A 13,124-nucleotide genomic window follows, 5' to 3' on the forward strand; every position below is an offset into this window, starting at 1 on the left:
GAGCAGTCTAAATTGGTGGATCCAAGTGGGGCAAAACCATACAGGTTTCCCCATGGCTCACACTTCCATGCCTGGGGGGGATGTTCCTGCTCATGGCTGCCATCTGAACCCAGGGGCTATGTCCTCCTGAAGGGCTTTTTGTGGCAAGTCCCATTTAAAGAGATCTAGCCGTTGTCTTATGCTACTACATTAGGGTTTTAGCCTCCATCAGTTCCCTGCTGGGGTTCAACACTTGGCTCTATAACCCATCGTGCTGGTGCTGGGAGGAGGTTGTTGTGCTGAGCTACAGCTGAAGGAAGGAATGTCTCCATGAGCACAAGTATTGCTAGAGGGTAACCTGAATCAGGAGATGGTGGCCTCAGACTTCTGCCCAGAGTTAAATTGCACAGGCTGTAGGAATAAAGCCATGGTGCTGGGTCTTTTCCCCCTGATGACCCCCAGTGCCATGCCCTTCCTCAACAGGGGGGCCCTGCTGCCAGGGACACCCCCCTGTTTGCATCATTGGGTTATGGAGCTCTGCTCACAGCAATCCAAAACACAAATAAGCAGGGACTGAGATGATCTGACCTCATTAACACCTGTGTTTTCCCTCTTGATATCAATAATAAAACAGCTTGTGAGCTGGCAAATGTAAGAACACTTCCATTAATTTGGACAGTGCAGGGTTTTCTCAGGATATGGATATCTGAACAGGAAGAAAAGACACAGTCACATTTGTTCCTCCTGATTCTGACCTAGGCTTTGTCCAGCTCCTTCCATGATCATATTTTCAGTGGCAAGCACAAAACACCACCATTGATTCATTGGTGTTATGGACACATTACTAGCAGCAATAAAGGAGGTGGGTGCTCAGAGAGAATGCAGATGTTCTTCTTCCACACCACACATCATTCTGCTTGATATCCCTTGTCCTTTCACAGTGCTTCATCTGCCATAAAACACAAACAGTAGCTGAATATTGCAGTTTTCTGAAGGTACGTGTATGTGGCTCCTCCAGTGCCTCACCTATCTGTAAAACTGCTGACCCAAAAGATGAACCAGACCACATCTGATTATGAGAGGCACAGGGAGGAAAATGCTAATGTCTGAGTTTACCTCACCCTTCCTCTTAAAGAGTCTGATTTCAAGTTATTGATAATGCTGACAAGTGGTGTGGGCAGAAAGTTTCTGTATTGGGTATCTGTGTGTGACCTGTACTGTCTCAGGAAAATTTTGGCTAAAACAAGACAGTAATTTCTCCATACCTAAAAGAAACAAGCTTTTTTAGCATAACAAGAAAACCACATCCTCTTTGATTAAGATTCTCTAACACAGCTATGCCCTGACTTCAGACATTAAATTAGTCTTTCTAGTACCCTCTGCTCCATGCCTGTTGAGATTAGAAGACATTAAATAAAAACCAAGAGTGATGCTGTGTCAGTTCCTAAATTTCCTTTGGCACAGACAGGCTATGTCGACAAAGTATGTACCATCCTTGAATAGAATAGGGCATTCCTGGGAATTGTTACTGGGCTCCAGTATTTGTGTTCAAGTGCAGGATTTGGGTGTACAATAGTAGAGCAGATGAAAGGGTTAAAGCAAAAATCGGGACCTATAAGGAAAAAATCAGTGGTAGATATCTGGGAGAAGAGGTCAAGAAGATCTGAACGGAGAGAAGGATGGGGCTCGGGAGGGACAGCATGGCATGTTTTGGTGATAAAACAAGAGAGGAGATTTAACCTGCCTCTGTGTGCTTTAGCATGGGAGGGGTCAGCGCAGCCCTAGAGCCTCTCCAGCACAGCAGCCGAGCAGGGACAGGGCAGGGACAGAGCAGAGCAGTCCCGGCACGTCTCCCCGGCCGCCAGCCCCAGCCGGGCGCCGCTCCTTGCTCCGGGCGCTCTTTTCTGCTGTCTCGGGGCGCACGGCAAAAATCCGGCCCGAGGCTCCGTGTGGAGAAAGATCGCAGGCGATTGTACGTGCTGGCAGCTCCCGGGCCTCGCACGTCCGTCTCGTAAAACACACCAAGGATTTTCCCAGATAAAAAAAGGCACATCACTTGGCAGAGAGTCACATCTGCAAGCACACGAGAATGAAAACATCCGGAGAGCGCTGCCCTTGAAACAAAATGCCCAAGAGCTCAAAACCACGGGGGGGGAGGGGGGGGGGGGGGGGAATGGAGATGAGCGCCACGATGGCAGCACATCCCATCGGAGAGGCGAGTATTGAGCTGGATGCCCTCATCCCAGGAATCCCAGCAGGAAGGAGAAGAGTGGTGGCTCTGCACAGCCTGGCCAGGCACGGTGGGGTGATGCTGGGACTTGCTGCCTGGCACTGTGCCCGTGTCCTTTTAAACTTGTCATCCTGCTTTCCAGCAGGAACCCCATGCCTTCTTCACCACAGCATAAACACAGAACAAGGGAACAACGAGTGCTCATTCACTGCACGTTTGTTTGTTTCAAGAACCGAAGTTTATATAGCTGAAGCTTCCACATGCCACTTTCCCCGGTGCCCCTGCAGCCTGGTAACTGGGATGTGACAGAGAGAAATAAGCAGTGGAGCACTTTAGCGTGATCTAACAGCAGAGTTATTTGATCTGGGGTTTGGTATGCGCTGAAAATGCCGGTGGTTAATGGACTGTGAACATGGTGCAGCAGCTCTTCACCTCCCTGCTGCCGCAGGAGTCAGTGCTTCATAAAGCTGAAGAGGATGCTCTCCTTTGCAGCATCTGTCCCACTGATCTGGTGACCAGCCTTGTTTGACTACTCATCCATCAAAACACAGCCATCGATATAGAGATATTTCTAGTCTTCATTTAAAAAAAAGAAAACAAACTTCATTGAAAAATAGAAAAGTCTGTCTGGGAAGATCAACATTGTTCTCTGGTTTTGATCATTAGCCTAACTTTAGATTTCCACATCTTCAAACATTTGGTTTAGCTCCTGCTAGAATTTTCTAACACAGTGCCTAAATTTAAAAACTACATCTATTTATATCTGAAGTTTTAACATTTCCTCCACTTGGACTGAACATGCTTTATCACATCCTCTAAACCCCAGGGACACTCCAGTGAAGAGAGAGCACAGTCAATGTGAAAAGCAGTGATTATTGTCCTAGTTTCAGACCTCTCATCTGTGCCAGACTCTTATCCAGATCAGACACCTTTGTTTTCTCTTAAAGCTCACCAGGGAAAAGAGGACACACAAACACACACACACACACACAAAAAAAAAAAGGCATCAATTCTGTAGTAAGAAGACAAATCACTCTTGTCAAATGTATTTGTCTCCATAACTGGAAGAAGTACTTTTTATAGGCTTTTTATTTTAGACACGGAAAATCGTGATGTGTCTGTCCTCTATGTGCAGTGCCCAGCAGAAGATTGTGCCATTCACTCTATGCGTCATTTACTCTACGTGCCAGGTTTCTGCTCAGTTTTAATTTACTGCTTCTGAGGGATTTCATCCTCTCCCTTTTGGGGATTGTTCAAATCAAACAGTGATTATTGTCAGCTCTTTCCATTTTAGGCAGCCCCCCATCACCGTAACTTTTTGAGTGGCTTCCATACAAAAACCCACAACAGAGTGAAGCTTGCAAAGAACTCAGTGTAGTATCTGGTACTTTTCCTCTTCCAAAATAACTGCTTGGAGGAAAGGGTTTGTTTGGTTTCTTAGGCTTTGTACAGTTCCTTATTTTAGGTTGCTTTATTTAGTTATTATTTTTGTTCCTTGTACTGAGCCAAAATTTTCCTTTTCTCAAATTCACTTAGGTCCTCCTGGCAACACTAGTACCACCATAACTACTTCTCCTTCCTTGACATTTATATCTTCCAAAACTTCATGAGTTATTATCACCATTCTCTTCTATATATATTCTTGTCATTCGACCAAATTATACACTGGATTTGTTTAAATGTTATAAAGCATGGAATCACCAGGGAAAACCAAATATCCTTTTGAAGTCTTTCTGGTCTCTAGGCACCTGTTTAGGTCCCTTTATACCCCCTCTAGATCAAATACTTTTACTTTTTGGCTTGCTATCTGCCTCTTGGCAAATGTGGGTCAGTCCCTGCCTGTCTTGGGCCATTGACCTGGAAGAGAGACCCAGTGACAGCTCCCACGTCCCACCAAGTACAGAGAGGGATGAGCCAGCTCAGTGCACAGCCCAGGATGAAGTGCACATTTCAGGTGCAAGAGCAGATGAGGATCAGAGGGTGTGTGTACCCACAGCAGCATGTGACACTGTGCCCAGCAGATAGAGGAGACCAGACTTAGAGCAATCATGTAGATCACTTCACCCTTAGCTGGGCATTTTGCTGGGGCAGAAGAGACTTGATCTTTCAGAATACTTTAATGTGATAAGTGCAGGTCACTACAGAACACAGAGTAGGGACAGTCACAACCTCTGGCATCATCAGGATAAGCCTGCTATGGAGCCAAAGCAGGGTGATATGCCCACAGAAGTCAAACCATCAAGTCAGCAGGAAGGGACTTGCAACATCTTAGGGAGAAAATTGGTAAACAGTGGCTAAATATCAGTCTGTGTATTCAGCAGTGAGTACAGGGGTGCTAGAGACCTGCTGACAAAGCAAACATAGGGTCTCTCAACATGCCAGAGCCCATTGCCCCCACAGTGACAGATTCCAAAGATTTAAATGTCTGGAACATGGTGGCAGCAGAGAAGGCTGGGTTTCTTCTCTACAGCAGAAACAGTATTAGAGATGCAGACTATGACCAGGAAATAGATGATGCTCAAGACACAAAGCTGGATGATATTAACCTAGGAGATTCTCTGAAGACTAGGCTACTATGAAAAAAAGAAGCATAGTCACAAAATACAGATTTAATATATTTTTTCTTTATGTTTGGGAGAGGATCAGGTGGTTGAAAAAACATGTCAGTCACTTGTCTTCATCTGTCACATGATGTTTTGCTGCCAATGAAAGTGGCCTGAAAACAGTCTTTGAAATTCTGGCTCATACCTTTCCTAACACACCCCAGCAGTAAAACACATACTGGAAAAATTACCCCTGCAGGCTACTATCCTATCTGTGACAGAAACCAGCAGAAGATTATTCCCAGAAAAGTTCAAGAGAAGAATAGGATAATTTGCCTACAGAGTAAGTTGTTTCTAGTCATGGGCTTTCTGAGGTTACTCTATGCCCTGAAGCTAGTAGGATTTTATCTTTCAAACATGAAAGAGAGAATAAAAGTAACAACCTCTGATTATCCTCTTTTCTCTCCTCTCTAATCCTACTTAAGACTTAAGCTAACTCTTGTTCTCAATGATGGTCTGCAAAAGTCTCACAAATAACATTATTGTATAGTAAATAATACATTTCCTGTACACACCTAACTTTATTCTGTAATAAACATGTCTCCTGTTACCCATTTAAAAATACATCCTTTTCAGGTTCACTGTGTCCTCATTCAGTATAGGAGCAATCAGGGCACTGTAAAACACTTTTACAGACTTCAGTATTTTCTGCTTTTCCATTCTGTTCCCTTTTCTGAATGTCTTCCTGTAAACTAAATAATCACAGGGGGTTTCAACATAGCAGTATATTCCTCCTTTAAATAATTTCTGTCCTTCAATTCCAACATACACCCTTTCTTCAGTATCATTTTTTGAAATGATGCTCCTGATATTTCAGGCAAAGCTGCCTCCTGACATTACATACTGGCATCGTGCACATTTCTGGAGCAATCAGCTCTGTGAGAATGCTTTATCTCAGCCCCTTTAACCAGCCATTTAACTCTGACAGATGGCTCCCCTGGACCAGCAGGAGTAGAGGAGTGTTGGAATCCAAGAGGCTGAGCAGTCCCAGTGCTCACCACCCCCGGGCACTTCTCTGGTTTGCGTGGGCTCCACCACGAGAGCCCTGGCCAGGAGCCCGTCACTCCTGCTACGTTGCCAGCAGCTGGAAGAGCTTTTGGTGTCTGATGGCAACTCTGCCACACAAGGATATCTTTCTTTGGGAGCAAACTCTTCTGCCTAGTTTCAGCCTTGTGCTGCAGCAGTGGCAGGGGAAAGTGGAAAGCAGCTCCACTTGAATTTCATTCCTGCTTCCTATGTTTGTGCCTCTCTGTTTATGTGGAATGCTCATTCCTAGACTGACTATTTGTAGGACATCAGGCCTGTCTGAGAGAGGCTGCTGCTGTGATCCCCAGACAGCATTAAGCACTCATTCTTTTTTTGTTTTCCCCTTTCCATTTGATCCCTCTTTTCTCAAGCATAAATCAGAATACTCTAATTTCTCTCCAGAGCTTTTCCCTCCACTGTTTTTAATATATATATTAAATCACATTGTAAGATGTTTCTTATCACAATTGTAAATCTTGTTATTAAGGCTGGAAGGCTGAATGTTATGTTAACAAACCTTACCCAGACTAGGGAGAGTTTTGGAAATAGCATGTTATTTGGGTTGAGGTAAACAGATAAAGGTAAATTGAGGCAGAAGATGAGGCTGCACTAACTTTGGTGAATATCAGTGTATTCTGCCATTGTATTGCACAATTTTCCTTTGTCCATCTTGTCTGGGCACTGCCAAAATCCTGCTCCAGAGACCATTTAATGCAGCTAAGCCACGTTAAGGTGATTGGTCAGTTCAAAATGCCAAAGGAACTCTTTCCCAGTGGATGGTGATTATTTTCCTCTACTATTTTCTGCCTTTGCAGTCTGTTTGCTTTGAAGCCTGTGAGTCATGGCAGTGTCCAGTTTTTCTGAGCCTCTTGGACAGCCCACTCTCTGTCCAGCACCTCTTGCAGAGAGTGGGACCCCACAGTGCAGCTCCCCCAAGCTCTGAAAATAGCTCTGAACTTTCCCAGCCTCTGCCTGTGTTCCTTGGAACCGCAGCCCTGCTGGATGAGTCAGCTCTTGCAGGGTGACATCACAGCTGAAATCAGACACGGCCTTTGCAATCAGAAATCCAAAGATCCTCTTGTTGCTTCATGGGAAACATCTAAACGAAGTAAAGATGAGTGTCCCACACTTCCTCTCCCCATGCTGATTACTCACCACTCTGGGGAACCCCCAGGGTTGTGTGGGGATCAAATCTCCTTTTTCCAAATCCTCCAGCTGCACCTTCTCTGGCAATGAAAGATGGAGAAAGTAACTCCTTTGAGAGCAGACCTCGGAGTCAGAACCTTGGAGCAGCTGGGAAGTAACACAGCCCTGATGAGGTTGTGCCAAACCAGAGTGGGCTCCAGCATCTCCTTCTTCCAGCAAGCCTCTGGAAAAGGAGGCTCCATCCAAAAACTGGTCTGCCACCAGGAAAGCCTTTCCCAGCTTTCTCAACTTGTTGTCACAGCCTCTTGCTGCACTCTGAATGCCTCTGTGGAGGGGATAAAATGGCTTCTGCAAATGCCATGAGAGGTGTAGAACAACAGGGATATAAAACTGTACACAGACATTTTCTCCAGTTAGTTGCACAATTATACGACTGGGATATTACCAACACACAGTCTCCATGTTTTGATTCATCATGATTTAGTCTGAACACCAAATGGCAGGATAAAAAGACAGACCCTTTAAATGTAATGATCTTTTGAAAAAATTATGTCTTCTGTGTTTTGCTTAAAAATAGAAGGCTAGAGAAAGGGGACTCTGTCTAAGTTGCCTCAGATGTTTCCACAGCACTTTCAAATCCAGTGTAGTTACATCTGTTGCCAGGTAAAATCAGTGTGGAAATATTTACTCTTGCCCCTTACTGGGATGTGAGTGGCTTTGCACTCTTCTAAACACAGATGTGAAGATGCCTTTCTTGGCTCTTGAATTGAGGAAAGAACGTTAAGTTGCTGTCAGGAGAGTAACTATTGTTCCTTACTCCCAAAGACTGGAAATGCTCACTCCTTATCCTGTAATCCTCTTATCCTTCTTTTGCTGATAGCTGTGTCTGTCTTCCTTATGCAGCTTTTTGATCAAATTGCTGTAATTTAGCTATCACTTCACAGATGGCTGAGGCTGTAGACTCCTCCTCTGTGTTCTCTGAAGTTCCTACTTTTTATTACAAGTCATTGCACTGCAATCATACAGATCCCAAACATTTTGCAGTGGGAAGCCAAAGTCAGGAGACCTGGTAGATCAGAATTTTGCCCAAGATCACGGTGGAAAGACATGGAAGGAAAAAGCATCCAAAAGATGCTTCCTAATGCCTTATCCATTCAGTGTGCAGATGAATAGACCAGTAGCAAAAGCGGTGATATAACGTGGTTAGGAAGGTAGTAATTGTAACATCTTGAAAAACATTTCCCCTCAAGCTGCAAGGGAAGGTCAGTGTCAGATTAGTGCATTTGTGTGTCACTGTCTCCGTGGCACTGTGGGAACAGAGCTGGGAGGCAATGAACCAATATTAGGAAGTCAGTCTAGGGGAACAGGCAGGAAATGGGGCTTAGGCACCCATGACAAACTCTCCTGCTGCATAGTTCTCAGATTTTGGGCAAGCTGCATGCACTAGTGGTGAGTCACAGGCTGCCCGACGATGTGAGTTTGGCTCCATCTAAGGGATGCAGGGAAATACTGCAAAGCCCCAAAGCTGGTGTGTGTTCCAGTCCTTTCCAGCCAAAAGACCATGGCCAACCTTCACCTCTCCTCATAAACAACAATGTAGCTTTATCCCTGCACTTTTGAACCGATGAGTTTGTAAACTGTGCTATTTACTGCGGTAAATGCTTTTCTATCTATGTAGGTTACAACTTGCAAGTCACAGCCTCAGGTTAACAATTAATGTATTCTTTGATAGAAGACACTAATTATTAACCCTGGACTCTGATACTAATCTACACACTTTTTTTACGAGCACTTACACTTCCCCAGACAACTTCCTTATTGCAAATTCTCATGCTTGATATTTGCCTAAAGGACATACTTTTAAAAAGGATTTCAGTTTCCTTTGCTCTGTTTTTCCTGTATGTTTCTCTCTCTTTGAGCAGCTGAGCAGGAAAAATCTTCTCTTTATGTAAAGGGCACATAGGAAGGTAGATTCCTTGCCCAGCTATACTTAGATTAATAGAAATACGTTGGTGTTTACCAAACTGAAACTGCTGAGCTATTTCAAAACAGAAAATCCTTAGTAAGACAGGAAAATGAGTGTCTCTAACATTTTGAACAGTCATTGAACTACCTCTCTAAGATGTTTATGTCCTTGCCCAACTCCTTTCTCAAGAGATACTTAAACTGTAGGGATTGTAGGACAGAAATCAACCACTGATGTGCAGGTCACGAAAACAAAGAATGAAACCAAGTAAAGGGCAGGATTCAATTTAAAAAGTGAAAGCAACTGGCCTCGCTAAAGGCAAGGAATCTTGTTGGGCACTTTTTCCTGTTGCTTCTTGCTTGTCAGGACTTGATTAAATAGGCTGAGAACACACCATCTCCTAGTTTTACAATGCAACCCTGAAGTCAACTGCTCCCTTTAAAGCTCCCACAAGAAATCCCAACACAGCAGGACTGTGGCAGCACCATGGGGGATTGCAGCAGCTGTCTGCTCAGAGCTGGACCATTCACAGCCCTCTGCTTTCCATTAGGGGCCCAATCCTCAGTGTCCACAGGCTCCTCCTCCTCCTGTGTACCCCAACACGTGCCTGAGCTCTGAGACTTCTGCATCCTCCTGTTCCTTCCCCTGCCCAACCTTGTCTGGCCCATCCTCCTTCTCAACATCTGTCCTGCAGCCCGTGAGAGAACTGTAGGCTCTGGCTTGAGGCCAGACAGGGAAGCTGAGCTGATCAAGTGATGGACAGTGTTTGATCTGCTGTAAGAGCTCCTGCAGCCCTGATCTAGGCAGAATCCGTCTGCACGGAAGCGTTCACCAGAGGTGCTGGGGCAGAGGTGCCTCGGGGGGGATCCCTTGAGCACAGGGCTTGCAAGAGCCTGGCCACAGCAGCTGGTGTGCAGGCTCTGCTGAGCCCAGGGCTGGCAGTCATCCCTGTTTGGCTAGCTGCCTCTGGAAGGATCTCCCCCAGAGCCCAGGGAAGTCCCTGCACACTCCTGCTCACACACACTGAGCACCTGCTGCTGTGCTCTGTGCAAGCCACTGGGAAACCTGGGATCTTGCTGAGCTGCTGGGATGCACATTGCCAGTCAGAAGCCATCATAGCAGAATTCATTACTCCCCCAAAAATGAAGCTGGACCAGTTAACCGTGCCAACAAGGCTCTTTCTCCATCAGGAGATGATTTGTCCACCAGCCTAATGCCGAGGCACTGTTGGGCATGTTCTGAGTTGTTGGGGCATTAAGGTTTCTGTAATAGTTTGTGGTTTTAAGCAGAGTCATCTTTAGATGGCTGAAGGCCATCCAGCCTTTAATGTTAAGCACCACATTGAGCCATTTAAAGAACTTTATCTTTAGAATCACTCTTAGGGACATCCTTTACTTTGTTCTCTTTTGATTTTTTTCCCCCTCTCCATTCTTACCTGCTTTTCTTTAAACAGAAAGGAAATCCAAATGCAAAAGTGAATATAATGCTAAGTCAATGATGACTAAGACATCAGGTCAGGAAAATCAAATATTTCTGTGTAAGATCCTAAGCTTAGTTGTTCATGTAGGCACCCAGAAGTAACTTGATTTTGTAATTATGCAATTGAGTTCAGAACTGCGCATATACAGACTCACTGCACTGGATTCTATTGTATTCTGTTGTACTGCACTGGCGCCTTCTTTGTTCAGTGCAAATTTTCATCTGACATTAAATCCAATTGAAGTAATTTAGTAGACTGGATTTGCTGCCTTTATTAATGCTGCAGGTGCATTTGTTAATAGAATATGAATTTAGTTAATTCATTGAAAGCTCTGAAAATAATGAGGCCTTCGAAACCAAACCAAAAGTATAGCTCACATGTAATACATGTTCTTCACTTGTCCCTGTTCCTGGTGAAGACAAAAATATTTTATGGACAAGTGGAAGTATTTCTTTATGGTTTCCCCTACTATGTATTTATCAAGGCCTGTAAATACCTTTGAAACCTTAGAAAATCATAGTAGTACCTACTGAAAACAATCTGTAACAGGCAGAGTTTGTAAATCAGTTCCATCTCTTAAATGTTCATATGTTTGAAGAAAGATACAGTAAGCAGGGCTTCAGCTTGTGAACTGGAAATATGGGCAGAGTTGTGAGTTTTGCCACCAGTTTGTGTGACACCCTTGCACACATCATCCATTCTCCCCTGCTCTGTAAACAGATCTATTAACACATCTCCTAAGCAAATGATTTCAAGAATGAGCCACGCACCATTGTTGGTAAAATTGGCAATGTAGAACAGGAAGACATCTATGATTTCTCATTCACTCAGAGTATTTGTCTCAGACAAGAGCTGTTAGAAAACATGGGAGAAAGGAAGGTGAATATTTCTGACTTGTCATCAAACCTGAAACTCACACAATTACCACCACGGATGGGAACGTTTTGTGTTTTTGACTCTATTCTTCCACTGCATCATGCCAACTAAACTACCTCTGCAGGGCTAACCCTGTCAAACAGCAGGGAGAAGAATTATGTTACTCCAAAGATTTATGTGTGTAGCCAAAGCTGAACTGGATCCCTGGGAATGAAAAGCAAAAAGCTGTAAACGTCAGGATTGGAAACCAGGGCAAGATAGTGGCTGACTGGCAGTAAATGGCTAAGAATTGGGTTCTTCTTAACATACTTGTACCATCAAGCTTCTTATCATGAAGTTCACAGATTAATTGTACACAGCACAAACATTTTTTCCTAACTACTTCACATACATTGCTTTGCAGTTATATCACGTCCCCCAGTTCTCTGACTGTATGAGAGAATAAGGAAAGGCCTCTGATGCCTTTTTTATATCACTTGTTACTGTATACCTCGCTCTTTCTTTGTTTTGAAAGATGATCCTAACTTTTTCAGCTTCACTGTGCGAGAGGATCCTTCACAGGGCATTGTTAGAGCCTCTGTCATGACTCATGTTCTTTTGAAATACAGCAAGCAGGGCTGAGAACATCGCTGCAGGTAGAGTGCACTGCCTATTTATAATGATATTATAACACCCCAACTATCTGCTCCTCAGGGATGCCATTATTCCTCTATTTTCTGCTCAACCCCTCACAGTTCAGCAAAGTTTTCATTATGGACATTTCACCCACTTGCACCATTAATTTTTCTGGCTTTGTACCGCATCCAGAAGCTTTGTGTTTCCCCAAGAGCAGGACCAGCCCACCCTGCCACAGGCTCAGTCACGGGTCAGGCAGTGACAGCAGCACACTCCACACTTTGGCTGCTCTGGGATTTGGAGACTCAGGTACCCCAAAACTGCTTTTCACAGGTGAAAATGCTGAAAACTTAGAAATGTAATTAATTTGAAGATTTCTGCTGGCCAACCCCCAATTTCCAGTAGACTTGCTTCACTGAATATTATTTTCTGATTTAAGACTGTGACAGTCCGGCGATAAAGCTGAACAATCACCAGGCTGCTGCATTTGGCTTCCAGCTTCTTAAGCTCCAGCCTTTGCCGGGAAGCTGCCATTCCCATCCCAAGGATTAGAGGTGGGCGGTGCTGGGGGAAAACATGGGAGAAAGGAAGGTAAATATTCCTCATTTGTCATTAAACCCGAAACTCCCAGAACTGCCAGATGTTACATGTTTTTGCCCTCCCCGTTTCCTGACTCAGCCTCACACCCCACAGCGCCCACACGGGCGGTGCTGCGTCTTTAAGGGCGGGGCCCCGCCCCTCCCCGCCCCGCCCGCGATGACCTCATCTCTGTATTTCGATTGGCCGTGCGCCCCGTCACTCAGGAGGCGCTTCCCCAGCTGCTCGCGGCCCATTGGTCGCTCCTCGTGCCGCTCACCGCCGCCTCTGCGCTCTGATTGGCGGCGCTGGCGGGGGGCGGGCGCTTCCGCGGTTGCGAGGCGCCGGCCGGCGGTGGCGCGGCCGGGCTGCGGGAGCGGGGGCGGCGCCTTCTCCGGCGGGGACGGGCACGGGCGGGTTCGGGCGAGATGGAGCCGTGACCAGGTGAGCGCGGAGCTGCGGCTCGGCCGGGACCTGCGGGGCGGCCTCGGGGAGCGCCAGCGGCAGACAGAGAGAGGGTGGGCTCGGGCCCGCCCCGAGGGGCCTCCCCGCGCCGGGGCACGGCCGCTCCCCCTGCGGAGCCCCCGCGCCGTGTCCCCGCCGCGCCCCTCCCCGCCCTCCCCTCAC

The 13,124-nt window shown here is 45.8% G+C and overlaps 1 protein-coding gene and 1 long non-coding RNA gene across 2 annotated transcripts in view; one reads left to right on the forward strand and one right to left on the reverse strand.

Annotated features, from left to right (window-relative positions):
• Positions 1 to 262: 262 nt before the first annotated feature.
• LOC306801536 lies at positions 263 to 11,097 on the reverse strand. The gene is made up of 3 exons (XR_013774113.1): positions 10,961 to 11,097; positions 6,994 to 7,064; positions 263 to 5,504 (listed from the first exon to the last, which is right to left on the reverse strand). It is a non-coding gene; the product is annotated as an uncharacterized lncRNA (long non-coding RNA).
• Positions 11,098 to 12,844: 1,747 nt separating this feature from the next.
• Positions 12,845 to 13,124, forward strand: part of MRTFA (myocardin related transcription factor A) — a 93,955-nt gene continuing 93,675 nt past the window's right edge. Inside the window, exon 1 of the mRNA XM_079304671.1 lies at positions 12,845 to 12,941. The gene's annotated coding sequence lies outside the window, so the exon portion shown is untranslated. The remainder of the gene's footprint in view (positions 12,942 to 13,124) is intronic.

The sequence above is a fragment of the Erithacus rubecula genome (genome assembly GCF_903797595.1).
Source record: "Erithacus rubecula genome assembly, chromosome: 4".
Lineage (NCBI taxonomy): Eukaryota > Metazoa > Chordata > Aves > Passeriformes > Muscicapidae > Erithacus > Erithacus rubecula.